The sequence below is a fragment of the Pteronotus mesoamericanus genome, unplaced genomic scaffold (genome assembly GCF_021234165.1).
Source record: "Pteronotus mesoamericanus isolate MK-2021 breed Mesoamerican mustached bat unplaced genomic scaffold, CSHL_Meso_final scaffold_31, whole genome shotgun sequence".
NCBI lineage: Eukaryota > Metazoa > Chordata > Mammalia > Chiroptera > Mormoopidae > Pteronotus > Pteronotus mesoamericanus.
Window position 1 is genome coordinate 10,454,809 of NW_026555312.1, and position 11,171 is coordinate 10,465,979.

Sequence of the window (11,171 nt, forward strand, 5' to 3'; positions counted from 1 at the left end):
AGGAACACAAAGGGCTGCTTGCAGCCACCAGAATCGAGAAGAAAAATAGAATAGATTTTCCCTGAGAGCCTCCAGAAAGAACCAGCTATGCTGACATCTCAGTTTTGGACTTTTGACTTCCAAAACTGTGAGAGCCACCAGGTTTGCAGTCATTCATTATAGGGCCTCCAGGAAACTCATTTCAAGAACCTGGACCATTTAACCTTATGGCCTGAATGTGGCAGACTGCACACTCATGGTCCAGTTGACCATTGTCCTCTATCCTATGTATTTCCTGCAGATATGCAGCTGGATCTAGTCTGGATCAGACTTGGGTTTTAGTCCTCAGGCACATCTGAGGCATGTAACATTTGCTTGTCGCTTTTCTGTGATCTAAGCAGTTACTCATGCTCCTTACTTTCTTTTTTTCTTATAATACTTTTATGAGATATTTGTCCTCAGTACCTTTCTATTGTTCATTTGTATGTGAAATTAGTATTCTTGGACTTCTAGAGTGGAGTGTTCAGATAAACCTGTCTGTCTTCATAGAGGTCTGTCTTCTATTGTCATGAATATGGAAGTTTACTCTCTGAGATTTCCTTATTGTGCCCCCTGCACTGCCTACTCCAGTCTAGTCCAGACCTTCCCTTTCCTTCATATCTCTTTTCCCTGTGCTGAACAGTTTTGGTTCCATCCCCAGCAGTTCCTCTGTGGTGTCTTCCTGCCTTTTAAAGGGGCCCTGTGCCCCTTTAAAAGTTTTGAGAGGACCGTGTGCCACACGGCTGCAGTTCCTTCAGATCTTCCTATCTGGTCTCCTGCTCTCACCGGCTCTGGGAGGGCAAAACCCCTCTCAGTTTCAGCTGCTGTCTCCCCTTCAGCCCACTTGCATCGCAGTGAAAATCTGCCAGCTCTTTGGGGCTTCTGCTTTTAGGGCCAACAGGCACCACTCAGTTCTTTCTTCCTTCCTCATACCACTGGTGGCAATTGGTGGTTTGCCCTCGTTCAGTCATATTTTAGGATTTGTGGTGCTACTCTGTTACCAAATTGTGTGATAAATCTTGCCTGGGAATTTTTGGTTTCCCAATCCAGATGTTCTTCTTTTCACGTGAGGGTAAGGAGAGATGGAAGAATGATACTGCCTTACCAATGTCTTCAGACTTAATTTCCTTATCCCTTTTAATTAATTTTGAACCTACCACATTGGATAGCCACTGAAACAATGCCATGGAGGCAAACATTTCCACAAGTGTTAGGGAAAGGCAAGTTATTAGCTATTTTCTTTCTAGCTTCTGAGAAAGAACTTGAAAATGCAAGCTGAAGAAGTGAAGTCGAGATATTCAATTCTCTTAGGCAATGATTAATTAGAATGAGATCTGGAATAGGAAGAAGCAGAGGAACACACTTGCCTTTTCATAGTTGGTAGTCTGGTTGTACCTCTTTCTTGTGGGTTTTAAATAGGGAACATTGATGTCAGCATATTATAAAATGGGCCTGTGGGTAGAAAATTACATTTTTCTGCTCCTCCTCAGTTTCCTTGGCAGCACCCCCTCTTGTTTCCTGTCCTTCACTCTGACTTTCTGCATCTTTTTAAAAAAATAGCCCTGCCCGGTGTGGCTCAGTGGATCCAACACTGGCCTGCAAACCAAAGTGTCGCTGGTTCTATTCCGAGTCAGGGCACATGTTGCAGGCCAGGTCCCCAGTATGGGGTGCGTGAGAGACAACAACACATCGATGTTTCCCTATCTTTCTCCCTCCCTTCCCCTCTCTCTAAAATAAATAAATAAAAATGAAATCTTTAAAAATATATATTCTATTGATTATGCTATTACAGTTGTCCCAATTTTTTCTCCCTTTTCTTCTCTCTGCCCAGTACCCCAATTCCCTCCAGCAATCTCCCCCTGCTTAGTTCATGTCCGTGGGTCATGCATATAAGTTTTTTAGCTTCTCCATTTCATATAATATTCTTAACATCGCCTGCCTATGTTATACCTGCCAATCTATGCTTCTTAACCCCTGCACCTTTCCCCCCACTCTCCTTCTTCCCCCTCCCAGCTGATAACCCTCCAAACGATCTCCATATCTATGATTCTGTTCCTGTTCTGGTTGTTTGTGTAGTTTGTTTTTTAGGTCACTTGCTGATAGTTGTGAATTTGTTGCCTTTTTAATGTTCATAGTTTTGATCTTTTTCTTAAATAAGTCCCTTTAACATTTCATGTAATAATGGCTTGGTGATGATGAATTCCTTTAGCTTTGTCTTGTCTGGGAAGCACTTTATCTGCCTTCCATTCTAAATGATAACTTCACTGGATAGAATAATCTAGCTCATAAGTCCTTGCTTTTTATCGCTTTGAATACTTCTTGCCGGTCCCTTATAGCCTGCAAAATTTTTTTGAGAAATCAGCTGACAGTGTTATGGGAACTCCTTTGTAGGTAACTCTCTGTTTTTCTCTTGCTGATTTTAAGATTCTTTCTTATCTTTAGCCTGTCATTTTAATTATGATGTGTCTTGGTGTGGTCCTCCTTGGGTCCAACTTGTTTGGGACCCTCTGTGCTTCCTGGACTTGTATGTCTATTTCCTTTACCAAATTAGGGAAGTTTTCTTTCATTATTTTTTCAAATAAGTTTTCAATTTCTTACTCTTCCTCTTCTTTTGGTGTCCCTATGATTCGGGTGTTGGCACGTTTGGAGATGTCCCAGAGTCTTTTTATACTATCCTTGTTTTTTAAAAAATTCTTGTTTCTTCTTTCTGTTCTGGTTGAATGTTTATTTCTTCCTTATGTTCCAAATCATAGATTTGAATCCTGGCTTCCTTCCCTTCACTGTTGGTTCCCTGTAGATTTTTCTTTATTTCACTTAATGTAACCTTCATTTCTGCCTGGGTCTTTTTTATGCTGTTGCTGTACTCAGTGAGTTCTTTGAGCATCCTGATAACTAGTGTTTTGAACTCTGCATCTGATAGGTTGATTATATCTGTTTCATTTAGTTATTTCTCTGGGGTTTTGTTCTGTTATTTCACTTGGGCTATATTTTTATGTCTCCTTAATTTGGCAGCCTCTTTGTGTTTCTTTCCGTGTATTAGGTAGAGCTGCTTTGGCTACCTGTCTTAGTAGCGTGGCCTATTGTAGAAAAGGCACCTGTAAATTGTGTGGGGCAGAGCCTTTGGTAATTACCAGGGCAGGGCAACCTGTTTCTCAGCATTGTGGCTCTGCATGGGCGGGGGGGGGCTGGAGAGGGTACAATGCCACTTCATGGCTTCTGGAGGTTTGCCTGGGAGGAAGCTGTCTCCCAGCACTCAGCCTATTTCCAGTCACTTTACTTTCTCTCCATGTGCTACCGGTGCCCTTTCACCTATTGCCCTGGTGCTGAATTCCAGAGTGGGTGGGTCTGAGTAAGTCCTAAGTCCATGTGGGCCTTTTAATAGGAGTCTCCTGAAAATCTGGCAGTTTCTTCCACTGTCCCAACCCCCACTGATTTTTACAGCCAGAAGTTATGGGGATTTATCTTCCTGGTGCTAGAACACTGGGCTGTGTGGTCTGGCCTGAGGCTGGGATCCCTTGCTCCCAAGGTATCCCTTCTGATTTTTATCTACCCCACGTGTATTTGGGACCACCTGTTCCACCACCTCTCTGTACCTTTCCACCCATCTCCGCGTGTCCACCCTGCTGCCCCTCCTACTTGTCTGGATGAATATGACTTCTTTAAATCCTTGGTTGTCAGACTTCCATACAGCTCGAATTTCTGGCAGTTCTAAGTGACATTTGTTTTGTAGTCTAGGTACGAGGAGGTGAAGTGTGCTTACCTACACTTCCGTCTTGACTGGAACCAGGAAAGGCTGCATGATTTTGATGGCTTCATTTTCTTTTTTATTCTCTTAAAAATCTCTTCTTCATCTTATTAAAGTATACCTCACACAATATTTATCATTTTAACTGCTTGTAAGTATACATTCACAATGTTTGTAACCATTACCAACACTTTATTATCCCCAACAAAACCTCTGTGCCCATTAAACAAGTAACTTCCTACCCCCTACCTTTCCTAGTGCCTGGTAATCACTATTCTATTTTCTGTCTCTATGAATTTGACTACTCTAGGTACCTTATATAAATGGAATTATAGAAGATTATTCCTCTGTGTCTGGCTAATTTAACATAATGTTTTCAAAGTCTATCCATGTTATAAGATATATCAAAATTTCATTTATTTTTATGACTGAATAATATTCCATTGTATGTATATATCGCGTTTTGTTTATCCATTCATCTGCTGATGGACTTTTGGGTTACTTTCACCTTTGGCTTTCGTTGATCATCTCATCATGACCTTAGTATACAAATATCTGTTCAAGTCCCTGCTTTCAATTCCTTTGGATATATCCCCAGCAGTGGAATTTCTGGGTCATATGGTAGTGCTATGTTTAACTTTTTGAATAACTCCCTGGATAATCTTGACCTCAGCGATAACTTCAACTACAGTCAATGTAGTTTTGTCTAATAGAGCATTCTACAATAATGAAAATGTGCTATAATTCTGAACTATCAAATACAGGAGCCACTGGCCACAGGTAGCTGGTGCTCATATGAACTGTAGCTGGTGTGACCAATGAATTGAATTTTTAAGTTCTATTTGTTTACTTATTTTGCAATACAGAATTTAAAAAAAATTTTTATTTATTAATTTTTAGAGAGAGGTAAGGGGAGGAGAGAAAGAGAGAGAGAGAAACATCAATCGGTTGTCTCTCATATGCCCCCAACTGGGGACTGGGCCACAACCTGGTCATGTGCCCTGACGCGGTATCGAACCAGTGACCTATACCTATAGTCACCTTGCTGTATCATATCTCTATGACACTTCTTTTACAACTGGAAATTTGTAGCTTTTGACCCCCTTCACACATTTAATTAACTTAAATTCAAATTTAAATAGCCATATGTGGGCTAGTGAATAAGACAGCGTATTATCTATATGCTGTGACTTGGTCTAATTCTGTATTTCCAACCTGGCAATGTTTCCTGAGTTTCAAACACACACTTCCACTATGTTTTCACTAACATTTTCGTAATTCATGTGGTCTTTATTTCTTATATTAACTGTTGCTGCAGATTCCCAATTTATTTCCTAATGTGAAATTGACATCAAACTTCAGTCAACTCTACTGCCAAAATGATCTTGTTTGTTTTATCCCAGACACTTTAATTGGATCTAGACTATCTAAATGCAATGAGAGCTTCCTCCCTTCTCCTCTTTCTAAAAGTAAATACATAAAACCTTAAAAAAAAGAAAATATCTATAAATTCCTGTCAAAATTAGAAAGTATTATTCCTTTACGACTCAGATCAAGGAACATCTCTTCTGTGAAGCCTCCTCAGATCACCCTTTCACAATCCATTTATCTAATAAATGTTTCTGGGCATCTACTTTGTGCCAGAAACTGTGGATATAAGTGAGAAACAGGCTTAAGGGTGTCCTTATCAAGCATAGACCTACCAAAGAGGGAATTACAATAATAGCATACCTATATGTTATAGTAATAGTTATAATACAATAAGCACTGCAATGTGAGCCAACACAAAGTGCTATCAAAACACTGCAGAAGGACACCTAACCCAGGCTTGGGGCAGAGTTTAAGGAAGGTTTCTTGGAGGAGGAAATCAATAGAGCAATGAGTAGGAATTACTTAGATAATATAGAATGGGAGCAGGGAACACGAATGCATGGCTTCTTGAAGGAAATGAAAATGGTTCCGTAGGGGATTGTGAAGAATCTTATAAATAATCATCAAGACATTTGGAATTTACCCTGAAGGCAGTGAAAAGCCATTGCAACAGAGTTGACACATGATAAGATTTGGTCTTAGAAGGATTTCTCTGGCTGCAGTATGGGGAATGTATTGGAGGGGTTGGGACTGTGGCAATTATCTAGGTCAGGAATGGGCGAACTGTGGCCTCTGGGCCAAATCTGACTCATAGTCTGCTTTTGTACAGCATGCAATCAAGAATGATTTTTACACATTTGACATTTTTAAAAATATTATTATGATTTGGATTTTATTAATTTATTTTAGAGACAGGAGAAAGGAGGGAGAAAGGGAGGGAGAGAAACATGGATGTGCAAGAGGAAGAGTGACTGGTTGCCTCTTGCACATACCAGCTGGGACTTGGCCTGCAATCCAGGCATGTGCCCTGACGGGGAACTGAACCAGAGACATTTTGATTCTCAGGCCGCCACTCAATCCACTGAGCTACACCAGCCAGGGCTTGAATTTTTTGAATGGTTGAAAAAAAGTCAAAAGAAGACTGTATCCCATGACATATGAAACATTAAGTGAAATTCAAAGTTTTAGTTTCCATTAATACTGTTTTATTAGATCATATGTTGTCTATGGTTACTTTCAAGCTAGTAGGGCAGAGTTGAGTAGTGGTGACAGAGACAATTAACCCATAAAGCTGAAAATCCTATCTGACCCTTTACAGAAAGAGTATATACCCACGTCTGGTCTATCTAAGTGAGACATCCTAGTGAATTAGGCCAGACAACCCAGGTAGACTTAGATGTCTCCTTCTCTCTTTTTCCTTTACATGTGAATGAAAATGAAACTCTATTGATTTCTTATTGTTTTCTATATTTTTCTCTTCCACAGAAGTGTGAACATCTTGAGAGTAGATTTTTTTTCTTCAGTCAATATTTTCTTTTTGTGCTTAGCGCATAGTACGTGGTTAGTAAATGTTTGTTGGGTAAGTAGATGTGTGTGGATTATATGGGCGTGACACTCACCTACAGATGAATGAAAAGTATCCCCTGCCCTTGCTTGCTGTTCCCTCTTTCCCACTGCCGGGAACCATGTGATTTAGTTGCAGCTGAGCCCTTTTACCCCTATTCTAACTGTAGGACTGTGCCCCGGGCTTGGCTAGTAGGTCTTATCTAGGTCTTCGGTTTTAATACTTGGAAGCTGAGAGGCCCATCTTTCCCTTTAGTTTGATTTTGCCTGCAGTTGACTTTACTTTCATCCTGCCAAAGCTGGAGAGATATCCATGAGGAAAAGGGAAAGTTTATCCTTCTAGGTACTCTCTAGTCCTGTTCTTGCATGAAACTTGCTCAGCACATGTATACACACACATAGGAGATAGAAACTACTGTTAAGGGTGGGCATGTAGATTAGAGCATCCTATGTGCTTATAGGAATGACCTTGAGTGGAGAAGATGTTCTAAGAGAAACAGGAGAAAAGCAGAAGAGTAAATGTGAAAGGTGAAAGAAGAAAAAGAAAAAGGTAGGATATGGAACTGTGAGACTACTATGAACAATTGTCTCCAATGCTTTATTTGCACAAGTGAAATATAAAGTGAATGGTAGGTACTTTGGCAGGAATAGTAGTATTTTTAAGACATTGGGTATGACTTATTAAATGTAATGGTATCTTAATTTGTGAGTACTTTACAGATTATAAAGCCTAATGCTTTTTGCATTAAAATATTTTAATTTTACAATATATATTCTTGTTTTAAAATTTCTAAAAATAATTCAAAATAAATAACTAGGCTAGGAGTTTTTATCCTGTGTAATATAACCTTCTGAAAAACTTAATACAGAGGGTTACAGATACTAATTAAATGCCAAGCTCCAAGTCTCACATCTGCTAGATGGCTGAGCTGAATTTCTAATTCAGATATTCATACTCTTGATTCAATGATTCTTCTACAATGCATGCCATTCTGAAGGGGAGCCCATTGGCCTATGGATGACAGACCTCTGAAAATGGATTGCTGGTTTCAGCTGAGTAGCCAGCTTCTCCAGATAGCAAGATCTGGCTTCCAAGTCATTCTCAAATAAAATTGCAGATCCCAGATACTATGGGTTGAATTTTGTCCCCCCCAAAAAAGATATCTCTATGCCCTAACTACAAGTACCTCAGAATGTGACCCTACTGGAAATAGGGTCGTTGCAGATATAATGAATTAAGTTAAATGAGGTCATGCTGGAATAGAGTGGGCCCTTAATCCTATATGACTGGCGTCCTTATGAGAAGGTGGCCAGGCAAAGACAGAGACACAAGGAGAATGTCATCTGATGATGAAGGCAGAGATTGGAACGTGCAGCTACAAGCCAAAGAATGCTAAAGATTGCCAGCAAACTACCAGATGCTAGAAGAGGCAAGGAAGAATTTCCCTACAGGTTTAAGCGAGAGCACGGTCCTGACAACACCTTAATTTCAGACTTCTGGCTTCCAGAGCTGTAAGACAATGAATTCCTCTTGTTTTAAGCCACCAAGTTACAGCAGCCCTAGGATACTAATACACCAGGTAAATTCTACATACAAACTATTCATAAATAATGTTCACATTGTTTTGGTTGGAGTAAAATTTTCTGTCTATACCTTAAGTTACTCAAAACAAAACAAAAGTTGTTATGAAAAGAACTTTTTTCATAGCCAGGAATACTATGATTTTTATCTTCCAGTTACACAATGATAGTTTAAGAGATCAAAAAATGATAATAATATGTCTTTGGTTTAAGAGCCAGTAATTGATATTTAATCCCTAAGGTTATTTTCCCCAATATTTTACTTAAAAAACGTTTTGAACTCCGAGGTTATCTTTTTGGAAACATAGAGAAATATTTACACATTATGGTAGTATGGAAACTTTTTCAAGTTAAACTATGGCAGAAAATGTATAAAGCATAAATGCTACTTGAAGTATGTATTAATTCTTTTTTCCCTCCTTGCAGAAGAGGGCTTGGAAGAAGGTCACTTAATTTTTTTTTATTGAACCAGTTATGGGCTGGAGATGACCTATATGTAATAGTAAGCGGTGAAGGTTCCTCCAATTCTAGGATATCTCCCATCCTTTGTACCCTGGCCAAAAATTCCTTCCCTTAGAGCTATTTCTTTAGGCTAGAGAACAAAGGTCAGGACAGTGTCTTTAGAGGTTGTAATAATTCACAGATCACACCTGAGAGAGGTAGAGGATTAGTGTTTAGATTTTCTGCAGTTCTTTTCCCATTGGCTGTTTAGCATGAAACCATTTATTTGATCTGCTCAAAGTTACCATCAATGTCAAGGACTCTGGTTTGGAGAAGCTAAATTTGGTGGTGGAGAAAGCACAATAAGATCCTGAAGAGTTGTTGGAGACACTGGTAGACTCCTTACATGGACAATGCTCATTCTCTGTCAGGGAAGGACATCTTCTTCCTTTGACCAGCCAGCTTTAAGAGAGACATTCTGGCACAGGGAGGGAGCAAGGTCTACCCACAAAAGAGCAGCATAATCCACCTTGTTAATGAATGGAGGTCTGGCGTGGGTATGAATGCTGCGTCCTCATACCCTAGTAAAAAGGCAAGACACAGTACAAGAGGAACGAAGGAGAAAGAGACACTCAGAGAACCACCTTCCCTTTGGTTGGTTTTATCTAGAGTTAACCTTATCTTCATCCTGCCCAACGTTGGTGAGATATTCACCAGGAACAGTGAAAAGTTTATTCCTTCTAGGTACCTGCTAGTCCCTGTTTTTGGCCACACACGCACACACACACACACACACACACACACACACACAATCTCGTGTGAAACTGTTTAGTCTGAGGCAGTCATTTTGGCTTTGAACTCCAAGGAATAATTTATCTGTAACTTTTAAAAGTCTTTCTTCTCCTCTTCTCAGATTACTGAACAGAGAGTATAGGCCATGAGTACCTTCAATGAGGTGTTCCTCACAGAAAGCTTGATATGCTTCTTAAGAGTGAGGACATTGTTTTTTCTGTTCAGGAATGTCTCCATAAATATTTGTTGATTGATTGCTTACGTTACCCATCAGATCATATCTACCCAAAGTATGTACATGTATACATCCTGCTCCAAGACATATTTCCCACACATCATATTGAATATAAAACAGAAGAAAACATAACAAAGGAACAAGCACATGTGACACAGACACACTTGTTTTTCTGCACTGCCTGGTTCAAAACCAATGGCAGAAATACAAAGGAACTAATATACTTCAAATGAACAAATGTTAAAATCTGTGTTTGTGACTAAGTATAAATGACTTTCTGGAGGGACGAAAGAGTGGCAGAAAGGGAGTGGGGTGTGCAGGAATGTGTGGAATTATAGAAAGAACATCTGCTTCAGTTAAAGAGTAAACCTAAAAAAAAAAAAAGCTGGAGGCCTGGATGTCTAGTTTATGTTAGCGATAGCTTCCTAAGAGCTAGGACTTTGCTGTTTTCCCTACTGAGACCCTAGTACCACAATAGGCATACAATAAATATTTGTCGAATGAATAGATGAATGAACGAATCAATGAATGAAACCCTAAAAATAATATCTTGCATATGAGAAAACTGGTTTTTCAAAGTCAAAGGTTTATTTTATTTTATTTTAGATGTTGAATTCTCTGTTCAAGCAAAATATAGCTGAACATGAGTCAGGGCACATTGACACTGATGCAAGTTCAAACGGGAAGTCCAGTGACATCACCTCTCCCAGTCTCCCCTCTTTATTCCAGATGTTCCCATTCACTGGATCTGGAAGAGGCACCCTAAGACAGTGTTCACAGGAGGCTTCCTAGGCGATTCTGATGCAGAGCCAGGCTTGGACACTGCAGAGCAGGGCTCTCCAGGGCACTAAAGAGCATGTTCCCTGAGGGCAGGGCATCTACAGTTGTATCCCTCATGAATAGATGGCCTCATTCACACTGGACCCCAGCACTATTTTTTCTACTTCTACTATGGCACTTGCCTGTTTGTGGTCTTCTAAGCTACCCACAAAGTTTGACCTGGGAGTTATAATAGACACTTGGTGAATATCTACTGATTTCGTCTAGCTTTCTCAGATAATTTGGGGATAGGGAAGAAAGATTTTTTTCCCTCTCTTCATCTGAGATAGGGCTTTCCTCCTTTGAAATGTCATTCTCCGACATTTTTCTTCAGGGCATCCCAGTGGGTGGGGAAAGACAGGCATTTTTATTTTTATTTTATAGATGTGGAAACTGAGGGCTAGGAGTATTTCTTTTCTCCTTGCCAAAAACAATTCGAAGCAGAGCTGAAACTAGCTTCCCTGGATATATTGACAGTGATTTTCTCTCCTTAAGCAACAAAAAGGAAGGCCTTTTCTCAGGAGAGTAAATTAGAACAAGCCCTTATATAAATGTCTTCTGCTCAGCAGGAAACTGGTAATGTATGATTACAATACAGTCTCGTGA